This window comes from Equus caballus, chromosome 4, assembly GCF_041296265.1.
Source record: "Equus caballus isolate H_3958 breed thoroughbred chromosome 4, TB-T2T, whole genome shotgun sequence".
In the NCBI taxonomy this organism is placed as follows: Eukaryota; Metazoa; Chordata; class Mammalia; order Perissodactyla; family Equidae; genus Equus; species Equus caballus.
The window spans coordinates 112,508,750-112,520,216 of record NC_091687.1 but is presented as its reverse complement, the minus strand read 5'-3'; the positions used below and the strand labels follow the sequence as shown (position 1 = coordinate 112,520,216).

Below are 11,467 nucleotides of genomic sequence, written 5' to 3'. Positions count from 1 at the left end.
CCAGGCGCACTGTGTTCTTCTGAAACTCTCCTTTGCCATTTGTCTTGGGGAAGTGTTTTCTGTGTTCTAAAACAGATCCTGTGAGACAGCTGTCATTTCTGCAGCCTTGAGTTTCAGTGGGAACGCTGTGGCAAGGTCGGGGGGACAGGAAGTCCCTCCCCCATGGTGAGTGAGACAGAAGGAGCCAGACTAGAACCACAAGCGTTTGCTGCTCCCACGCTGGGAGGACAACACAGCTGAGAGGGAGGAAAAGCGACCTCAGGAAGGAAGACAACCAGGGATCCTGAGAACCATGTAAAAGAGATGGAAGAATATGAAAATCAACTTGTCAACAACCAAGGATTGAAACTCCCTGGACCTGTATTTGGCATACGGTGTGTCTGGGGTTCTGCTCTGGGGAGGGCTGGCTTCATCCTTAGGTGGGGTAAGTGGGCAAATTCTGTCGGATGCTTGCCAGAGCCAGATTCAGCGCTTGACCCTAGGAAGACTACACCCTGGAACCTGGGGCATGTCTGCAATCCGTCATCACACTCATCTGAGCTGAGATGCTCCCAGGAGAGGACAAGGATCTGGGCTTAGCCAGCATGGCACTGAGGCCAGGCAGAAGCACCGTGATGCTGGGCACGGAGGAGCGGCAAGCCCTGAGTCCACCCTGCCGAGGAGCGATGTCGGGAGAAGGTGTGAGTGCTGAGGCCTGAACGCAGAATTTAGAAATGTTCACGGAGCCTCACCAGCCTGGGCCGGGGCACAGGGCCAGCCACGGGCAGGCGTGCCCGCCGCGCACCTTAGAAAGGGGCAGTGCGTTGTGGTGGAGTTTGCCAGAAGACGGCTGAATTTAAGGATTTCAAGCTTTGTCTTGTTTCAAAGAACTCAACCCCTGACCCCATCCTTTTTTTAAACTGCTCCTCACACTCCCAAAGTCCTGCACCAAGCACAGGTCAGTGGCCTTACTCGCAGGGGAGTCCAGGAGGGCTGTCAGGAAGGAGAGGGTCTCACCAACACCCAGTCACAGGCTGACAGCTGCTTCTCAGAAGACAGGCCAGTTTGGGGTGGTTCACCTCCAGTGGTCAGCCAAGCCAGGGCTGGTCCTGGCATTGATGAAAAAAATATATACAGACACACGCAAACACACACACACACACATACATACACATATATACATCACATACATATACACGTACAGACATATGCACACATACACACATCATATACAGACATACACACATATAGACACACGCGTGCACACATCATATACGTACATATACACGTACACACACATCATGTACATGCACACACATATAAACATGTGCACACACACCACATACACATATACATCGTATATGTACATGCACACATACATGTATATAAACATATACACACATACATACACATGCACACACATGCCACATTACTAGGGCCCACCTCTGGTGATTCCTCCTCCCAGCAGAATGTGTGCTTCTGCTCGGGGCACTGACTGCATCGACCACTGATACAGCCTTCTGTCCCGAGCCCCGCTCCGCCACAGGGGTTTTGAAAACTGTGGTGCCTGAGTCTAGTGATGAAAGTTTCCACTGCCATGATAGGGTGAATTTTAGATCTTTGTAACACTGAGAATCTCTAGGCTTCTTTATTTTTTAATTTCAGACATTTTAATGTTAGAGAGTCTGCTGAATATGGGTCTGCATCTCAATGACAAGAAAAGGAGTTTTCTTTGAAAGTAATGAACACAGACCTTATAAAATTTAATACTAAAACTAGGAAGAGGAGAGGAAAAATCTGCAGCTGGGCTTTGAAGAGGAACCCGTGGTTGAGTCGGAGCTAGAGTGTCAGCGCTGTTATTGCCGACTGACAGGTGAAACCGAACCCTGGGGATGAGGGTGAGGACTAGAGAAAATGCTCAGGGTTGTGTCCCTTGGGGTGGGCACCTGAACTCTGATCGGGGGATCATGGTCCTGTCATCCGTGCAGTGAGAACTTCCTCTACCAGGTTCATTCATTCATTCAATAAGCGTTTCCTCAGGATCCATGTGCCAGAGGCCGGATGTGTAGTGGCTCACTGGCCAAAAGACCCAAGTGTCATCCGTAGGCACATATATAGCCCCCTGCTCCTTCTGGGGCATGGTGTACCCACCTGTTTATCCACCCCAGGGTCTTGCAAAACCAACTGTGATGTCAACACATTTTTATTTTATTTTATTGTGGGAAGAGCGCAACATGAAATCTACCCTCTTAACAAATATTTCAGTTCATGTCACAGTATTGTTAACTATAGGTTCAGTGTTATGAGGAGAGCCCCAGAACTTTTCATCTTGCATGATTGAGACTTTATGCCCATTGATGAGTGACTCCCCATTTCCCCGCCCCCCCAGCCCCTGGCAACCACCATTCCACTCTCTGCTTCTATGAACTGGCCTCTTCTAGATGTCTCATGTAAGTGGATCACATAGCATTTGTCCTTCTCTGACTGGCTTTTTTCACTTAGCATAATGTCCTCCAGGTCCATCCATGTTGTCACATGTTGCAGAATTTCCTCCTGTCCTTAAGACTGAGTAATATTCCACTGTATATATACACCACCTTTTCTTTATCCATTCATCCACTGACAGACACATAGGTTGTTTTCACATCTTGGCTATTGTGACTAACGCTGCCCTGAAGGTAGGGGTGCTAATGTCTCTTCCAGATCCCGATTTCAGTTCTTTTGGATAAATATGTAGAAGTGGAATTGCTGGATCATAGAGTAGTTCTATTATTCATTTATTGAGGAACCTCCATACCATTTTCCTCAGTGGCTGCTCCATTTTACATTCCTGCCAACAGTGCACAGGGTTCCAGATTCTCTATACCTTTGCCAACACTGGTTGTGTTTTTCTTGATAGTAACCATCCTGACAGGTGTGAGGTATACAAACATATTTTAAGGCCTTGATATTAAAACAAATAGCAGGTTATAGCAGAGATAATGCAGGACTAAGGGTTTAAGAGGTCAGAATCTGTGTCCTTTGCTGCCTCCGAGCTGTAGTAGACGCTGGACGCTATGTGTGAGGCCTCTGGGTCTTGCTCCACCATCCTGATGATTGGTTTTGGTAAATTAGATTCATGACCGTACTGTGACCTTCACTGTAGACATAGTTCTGCTCAGAGAGATTTCTGATCCTTGGTGAGCTCCACCCATATATACTCACAGCACTTAGAGGAGGAAGCTGGTCTCTAGACCAGCTTCTAGAACCAGTGGCTGAGGTCTCTAGGGCAGCATTGGCCTAGAACTTTCTGTGATGACAGGAATGTTCTAGATCTGTGTTGTCCAATACGACAACCACTGGCCACATCTGACTACTGAGCACTTGAAGTGTTGCTAGTGTGACTGGGGAACTTAATTTTTTATTTGATTTTATTTCGGTTCATTTAACGTGAATTCACGTGGTTACTATGACGAATGGTGTGGCTTTAAGAGGCTCGTGGTTATACTTGTGGATGCTCTGATGGTCTTGAAGAACAAGACTCATTCGCCTTTACTGCACATGGGGCCATCTTGACATGGGCAGTTGCTCTGTGGGCCAAATCCACAGCTTTAAAAACCCTCCATTGCACTATCAGAAGTTAGATCATACTGTGTAAGTGCTAAATCCCCAAAAAGCTGGTTATTTTCATTAAAAAAAATGATCATGTTTAGTGTATCAGAAAGACGATGTGTCTTTGATATTAAATAGAACTTTTGGGAAAAGAGTTACACATAATCCCATCACTTTAACACAACTTAAACATTTAATGTTTAATGTATTGTTATGGCAGGTCTAACACTGAAAATGGTGGTGTTTGGTGCAAGACAGACCTGGGTTCAAATCATGCCTTTGCATTTTGTTGTGTGGCATTGAGAAGATGCGTGGCCTGCCTGGGTCTCTCCTCCCCCATCAGAAAGGGAAGGGGCAGCATCGGAGCACCATGCCTGGCACATGGTGGAGCGTGGAAGGTGGCTGTGCCTGGTGGTCTGCTTCTATTGGGGTTTGTTTCTCATACCTGCCCCCTCCCCTCTCTGATGTCGACATGGCTGAGCATTGCATCAGGACTTGAGGCCAGCAGTCACCTAGGCAGAGCCGACTGTTCCCAAGAATGGCACCAGATGACCTTCATCTGCTTACCACCACACACACATCCTTCTCCTCATCATGGCTCAGTTCAGCTGCTGTATTTCCCCTGCATTTTCACTTCAGCTAATGTGGGATTTTCAACCCAGTGGGTGCTCCAATTTTTCTGAAACTGCCAACTACTCAAAGCAAAAGAAACCTTTCATAAGAGGCAATTGGTGCATGCATTTGGCAGCCCCGAGTGACGAGCCCACTTCGAGGCTGCCTCCTCCATCCAGAACGCTCTGTTCCACACCAAAAGTGGCTCTTCACTTTGAATAGTGGGGTCAAGTTATGCACAAAAGCATATCGAGATAGCCCCACCATGCATTTGCTTCAGATCTAAAAGGCTCCATGTGTCACACTGTTTCCAAATTTTCGCTTGACATTGTCAAAGGAAAATAAAGGGAGCGAGAGAGAACAGAAAACGTATCAAATAGTGATTAAGTTCCCAGGTCACGGCGGTTGTAAATGGTGCTGCCGTGCACAGATAATTGCAGGGCTCTCATCCTCAGGATGTGAGAGGATAGATGAAGAAGCGCTGAAAGACACACAGGATTTTCCAGGCAGACTCTGCAGCTTATTTGTAAATATTAATCCATTCATCTTGCTCTAGCTCTGTGGCCTGAGGCAGTGGGTCATTTTCAGGCCTTGACTCATGCCGAAACTCAGAGAAGGTGGTGCCTTGTTCTGGTGGTGAACAGAGTTGGTGATAGTTGGGAGCAAAACCTTTGGACAAATGAGTCCAACTCCTCTCTGGCTTTTTAAGCATTTTCTCCCAAGTGTGAAAGGTGAAACCTCAGTTTGATGCCTCCTCACCCGAGTAGCTCTGGAGCAGCACCCTTGGAAATGCAAAGCCACTAGGGACCATCTCATGGACAGTTTTATTCTTTCATCAAACACTTTTTGTCAGGCTCTTCACTAGACAATAGTGACTTAACAGTGGGCCCACACACTCTGCTCCAAAAATCAAGGATAAGCATATTCTCCTACCTTTTCATTTCTTCACTGAAATCCTCAGTTCCCCTCATGTTCAGGGAAGAAGAGATCCTGTGTCACCCTCCAAAATCTTTTTGGACTTTACTCACCTATATGTGACTAGTTCCAAATTCATGTTATTGCTCACTGGGGACTGGCCACAATGGCATCCTCAAAGAATCCAGCTCTTTACATGTGCAAAGAGTGTCCTGACATCCTTAGGGAGAGCTTCTGCCCCAGGGTGTGAGGAACACAGGAGGGCTTCCTGAAGAAGGGTGGGTTCTGCAGCTTGAAAACAAATCACCCAAGTGAAGGAGGCTGGCATGGGGGTGAGCAAGGCAGGAAGACATTAAACAAGAGACAGACATATGCAAAAAGATCCAAAACTGAACAAGAATATGTGTGTGTTTAAGAAGATTTGTATGGCAGGGGGGCAGGCTGACAGGTGGGAGAATGGCAGGAATGAGCCTGAAGGATGGGGCGATTGTGAAAGGGCCTCTTCCACTCACTGGAGAGCTCAGAAATTCTCGAAAGGGACAGAGGAGCCTTTGAAGAGTTCCACACTGGGTTTCATGTGACCAGATTTACATTTTAGAACCCTCATGTGGCTTCCGAGTAGAAGAGGTGCTGGAAGTGGGAAGTGCTGGGGTGTGGGAGCAGCGAGGAGGCTGTGGTGGTAAACAGTCCAGGCAGGCGAAGTCAGTAGGAGAGGAACGAACGGGAGGGCTAGAGCGCTGTGAGCAGGATCCTCAGCGGTGTGGTGAGATGACCCACATGTGGAGAAGGGAAAGGAAGTCATCTAGCAGGCTCTGGTCTGGGAAGTCGTGTGGATGGTGGCGTGTCGCTGCCCACAGAGCCTGTTGTCTCATGTTATTTCCTCAAGAAAACAGGAGTTTAGCCCAGCGACTCTCAGTCTTTTAAAAAAAATTAATTGAGGGAAAATGCCTTTTCCTATCAGTTCAGACTTTCATGTAGTAGTGGTTGCAGTAAAATTCAATGATGACTATTAAGCATTCTGTACAAGAAAATGTGGTAATAAGTTAAAGCAGGAGGAACATGTCTGCATTTACTTTAGTAATAGGTATATGATTGACTCACTTTTGGGTTGTAAAGCGTACATGGCAAAATAGTGTTGGTGTACATCCCAACGATAACTAAGCAGCAAAAGATAGATACTAATGAATGTAGATACTAATAACTCAGTTACTTCTAATTTTAAAAAGCAATTAATAAGGTGTAACTGGATTCCTATAATGGCCCATTCAAAATGTCCAGCATGCAATCAAAAATTACTAAACATGTGAAGAAGCACAAAAATGTGACCCGTAATGAAAAAAGAAAGTAGTCAATACACACAGACCCTGATAAACCATACAAGGACTTTAAAACAACTATTACAAATATGTCCAAGAACTTAAAGGAAAATATGATCATAATGAGTGGACACATGGAAAGTTCAGCAGAAAAACAGAGACTATACAAAAGACCACATGGAAATTTTAGAAATGAAAGTACAACATGGAAAATGAAAAACTCATGGGATGGACTTCAGAGCAGACTGGAGACTGGAAAGAAAGCATTGGCAAACTTGAAGACAGATCTATAGACATTATCCAACCTGAAGAAGAGAGAAAAATATTGAAAAAAATAGAGTTAAAGTGACGTGTAGGACAATACCAAGTGGCCTTCAGCCACGTTACAGCAGTCCCAGAAGAAGAAGAGACAGAATGGGATGGGGGAAAGAAGAAATAATATACAAATCCCCTTCCCCCAACAATTTGGTGGGAAAAGAAGCTGAGAGAACTCCAAGTAGGATAAACGAAAAGAGAACGAACCTAAGAAGATCATAGTCAAACTGCTAAAATATCAAAGATAGCAAATATTAAAAACCACCGGGAAGAGATACACATTATTCTCCAAGGAGCAATGACGTGAACAACAGGTCATTTCATTTCTCACCAGAAACAATAGAGGCCAGAAGACAATTTAACATCTGTAAAGTTCTGCAAAGGGGAGAAAAAGTCAACCCAGAGATATATATCCAGCAAAAATATTTTTCCAAATAAAGATGAAAAAAAACATTTTCATGTCAGCCCGTCATGAGAGAATCTGCAGCTTTAGACCGTCACTCTACAACGTGCCACAGGCAGCTCTTCTGACTGAAGGGAAGCAACAGCAGATGGAAACCCAGATCTGCAGGAAAGAATGAGGAGCCCAGGACACAGAAGGACTGAGTGACCAGGCAGCAGAGTGGAGTTTTGGGACGAATGTTGAAAAGGAGGTGGTCCTACAGCGAACAAAGCAGGCAGGGCCCAACGCACAGCAGTGCTTGCTCACCTGCTGCCATGTGCCGAGGCTGTGCACCACAGCGGGTCTGCAAGGGCTCCACACGTGCAGGCGGAGGGCAGGCAGGAGTGGGAAATGGAAACAAGCTCAACTTTATCTTTTAAAAAAGTAAAAATAAAGGGGGAGTATTTTATCTAAGTGGAAAAACAACTTCTATATGCCAGAGACTTCCAGTCAAATACTTGTTTATGTACAGATGATGGCAAGGTAAACTCATGTGCAAGTTGACTTCTGTCTGTCCAAACTGCCTTTCCCTGTGCCTCTTCTATTACTCTACTGAAGTAAGAATAAAAGATAAGTTTCTCACATTTGCTGTCTATAGCAGTTAATACCTAAAATCTTCTCACATTTGATACTCTCTATGTTAAAATCAAATAAATCTTACTAATATTTGATTCAGACAAGAATCATCAATGCATACTGAAATGAGTGGGTAAAATTCTGAGCAGTAACAAGATGGTCTCGCCACAAGATACATGCTAACTACAATGGGAACATAGTAACGTTGACAACGGGAGACCTGGCACACACCACCCTAACAAGTGAGAGAGTTTGCATCACCGGCAGTGGACACGTCAACACACACGCCTCTTGATGTGATGCTCCCAGAAGGACACAGTATCACTTCTGTGATGTTCTGACCAAAATGCAAGACCTGCGTGTAATCGTGAGGTAACCTCAGGCAGATGCAAACTGAGGGACGTGGTGCGAAGCTACTGACCAGCACTACTTAAAAATATCAATATTAGGAAAGATAAAGAAAGGCCTAGAACATATTAATTAAAGGTGGCTGAAGAGACATGACGATTGAATGTGACACATGATCTAGGCTTTTATTTTATTAAAAATGTTACTGGGATAGTTGGATAAATCTGAATAAATTCTATTGATTAGATATTAGCACCATATCAATGTTAATTTCCTGGTTTCCATGCTAACAGGTTCCTGCCCCTGGTGGAATTCCAGGTTCATGCCTGTGCTCATATGCGTAGGAGCTGTGTGATGTCGCCAGCACTGCAGGCGGCCAGTTTTTATTGGAGCATGGAATTAGTCAATGGTAAATTCTAGTCATTTACCAAGTTTGGTTTACCAAAGCTAAACTTTTAACACTGCCAACAACTTACTATAAATAGCCCTTAGTCACCTATAAAAATGAGAGTTTATGGAATCATCCATAAAAATTTTTAAAAAGGACTTTGATTCATTCATGCCTCACTGAGATGCCTCTTGAGTGCCCCCACGGGCTGGGAATACAGTTTAAGAATTAATACTTTAGCCCCATTCAAACGCATATGCCTTCTGAAACAGGGTTAGATTAGTAATCTAGCTCCCACTTAAACTGCCTTTCTTTCATTGCCTGTTCAACATTTTATTTGGAAAGAGACTGGGTGCTGAGTAAAAGAAGAGCAGAGAAAAACCACCCGACCTCCATGGTCTGGGCAATCCCACCCAGGCCCCACACTTGCACGCCCTTCTCAGCAAAGCAAAAACTCTTGACTGGATCTACCTTTCTTAGAAAGGAGCACTGGTTATTATGCCCTCTGGAGACCTCATCCCTCACCCCAAGCCTCTTGTATCAATCAGAATTTTTATTCATGAGCAATAGAAGCCTGGTTTAAGCAGCAGATCTGTTCTTGAAAAGGTCTTGGTTAGCTCACAGCCTTCTGGGAGAGCTAGGGAACTAGGCTCAGACAGCCTGGAAGACACCTGGGACTGTGTCCTGAGCCACTGATGCTCCTACTGAGCGCCAGATGCTGCCGCTGGGGCTGCTGCTATCTACACCCTGGCATCTGGCTTCAGCTCCCACAACTGCTAGAAAGAATTCTCCACTTCCTCTTCTCCCATCCCTGGTCCCACTCAGAGTCCAGGTGGGAGCGTTGGACCGCACGCACCTGCACCCTCGCTGTAAGGGAAGGGAAGAAAGCCTTGTCTGTCAGCATCTTGGCTTGTAGGGTGGGAAGCTGGTTCTGCCTCTTGCCAAAAATAATCTCTAAACCTAGGAAGGCAATCAGATACTTTGGGCAACAAAAAGACTTGTAACATTCCTATAAACAATCATTTCACCCATAAGTAGTACTTGCCCTGCCAGCAGTCCTGGAGAATGCTGAGCTCTCCACTCCACCTGTTCCATTGACATGTCAGCCTCCCTCTAGAGGCTGCCATCAGGGGAAGGTGCCCCGCTCCTCTGCTCCTTGATCTGTCCTTCCAGAGAAGCCCCTTCCAGAAGGGCCAGTGTTGGGAGGCAGTTCAGGCTCCACATCAGTCCGTGGGAAGCAGGAAGAGCAAAGCAAAGAGAGCCGTCCCAGGCGCCTCCAGGTCCCGGGAGGGCTGGGGGCCCCTCGGTCTGCCTGCGCCTGCACAGCCTGGCAGTTCCACACACAGGAGCCCGTGAGGGCGCGTCAGCCGAGGCTACATGTGCCCACAATCCGTCCGGAGAGGATTCTGACCCACCGGGGAGCAGCGAAGAGCGGCCGTGGGAGAAGGTGACGAGCCCTTCCCCCGACGCGGGCGACGCCAGGAGAGGCCACCGGGCGTGCTTGGTTACACTGAGTTCGTGATCAAATATTAATAAATCAGAGCCCCGCTTTAACCGCTACCACTTAACGCGCTGTGTGCGTGAATATTTCAGAATTGGGGTTGGGCGGAACTCAAGGAGGAGTGGCTCAGGACCCACCCCACCTCCACCCGAGGCCCAGGACGGCTCCCTCTGTGGCCCGGGCCTTCTCGGCAGGATGCTCCTTGGGAATTGCTTTTCTGTTATGATCCACCCGATTCTTGCCCACAGCCTACGGAGGGCACGGTTATTATCCCTTTACGGGCAAGGCGCCCAGGTCCCAGCAGGATGCTGGCCCTGGGCGCCGCTGTGCCAGCGCGGCCACTTGGCGCGGCCCGAGGTGGAGGGCGCGGCGGCCGCCTGCCCATCGTGGCTATGCCGCCGGGGGCCTCTGACACCAGGCCTTGGGGAGGCTCTGCGGTTCAGCGTTCCTCGGCAGCTTGCCTCTGGAGCGGCTCATTTCAGCAAACTGAGATCCCTCCCGTGCCCGGGGGGGGGGGGGGGGGGGGGGGGGCGGGGGGCGGTCCCTGACCTCGGGCTGGACGCGGTGGTCAGCGGGGCGGGGATACTAGTGTGGAGGCCGGGCGCAAAGGGAGGCAGAGGACGGCGAGGGGGTGTGGTTAATCAGGGCGGAGCGGCCTGCGCTCCGAAGGGAAGGTGGGACTAGAAGCGGCAAATGTGGGAAGAGGAGGGCAGCCCGGGTGTCTCGGTGTGGACGCCGGTCCCGCCCCGTCAGCTCCACGAGTTTGAGACGGAAACCCTCCGCCGCCTCCTTCAGGAGTAGCACGCTGAGCCCCGAGCATTCGGGAGATTTGCCCCCCGTCACGTGGGACCCCGTGGAACTGGCATTTGGTCTCCTGACTCCCCGTCCAGGGTCCCCACCGTAAGGGCATGAGAGCACAGCCAGCGGCGCAGGAAAGAGCAGGGGTGTGGCTCTCCGAGCAGAGGGAGGGGAGGGCGCGGTGACTGGCTGAATGATTTAGGTGGGCAAACATGGGGCTGAAGGAAGGCGCCTGGCTTGTCCTCATTTCCAACCTTCCGCCAGTCACCTGTTGCACCCCGCTGGGCCTCGGTTTTCTTGTCTCTAAAGTACGCGTGAGCGTTGGGGTGGATCAGTTCCGGCGTCCTGCTCTAACGTTCTGGGACGCTCTGGGGGACTACCCGGTGCGCGCTTTCTGAGCCAGTTCCCTCCGCAGTCAGTGCACTGGACCCTGCACAGCCCCCTGGAGCCGGAGCCGGGGCTTCTGAGCTGGGCTGTGCACCTGCGGTGGCCATCCGCATGTGGACTGTGCCAGGCAGCTCCGCTACCCGCCGCGGAGCAGGTGCATGGAGCCAGCAAGCCCCTTGGGGTGGGCCAGAGGGGCTCTGGGGAACTGGCTTTCCTGCACAGCCCGTCCCATCCCCGCAGGAAGTGTTCAGGGCCTACATTTGTCTCTTTGCCCCAGTGCCCTAAATGCGAAGAAGAGC

The 11,467-nt window shown here is 48.6% G+C and overlaps 1 protein-coding gene across 4 annotated transcripts in view; it reads left to right on the top strand.

Moving 5' to 3' along the window:
* PTPRN2 (protein tyrosine phosphatase receptor type N2) overlaps nucleotides 1-11,467 on the top strand; it is a 931,942-nt gene that overhangs the window by 573,124 nt on the left and 347,351 nt on the right. The gene's annotated exons all lie outside the window — the stretch shown is intronic.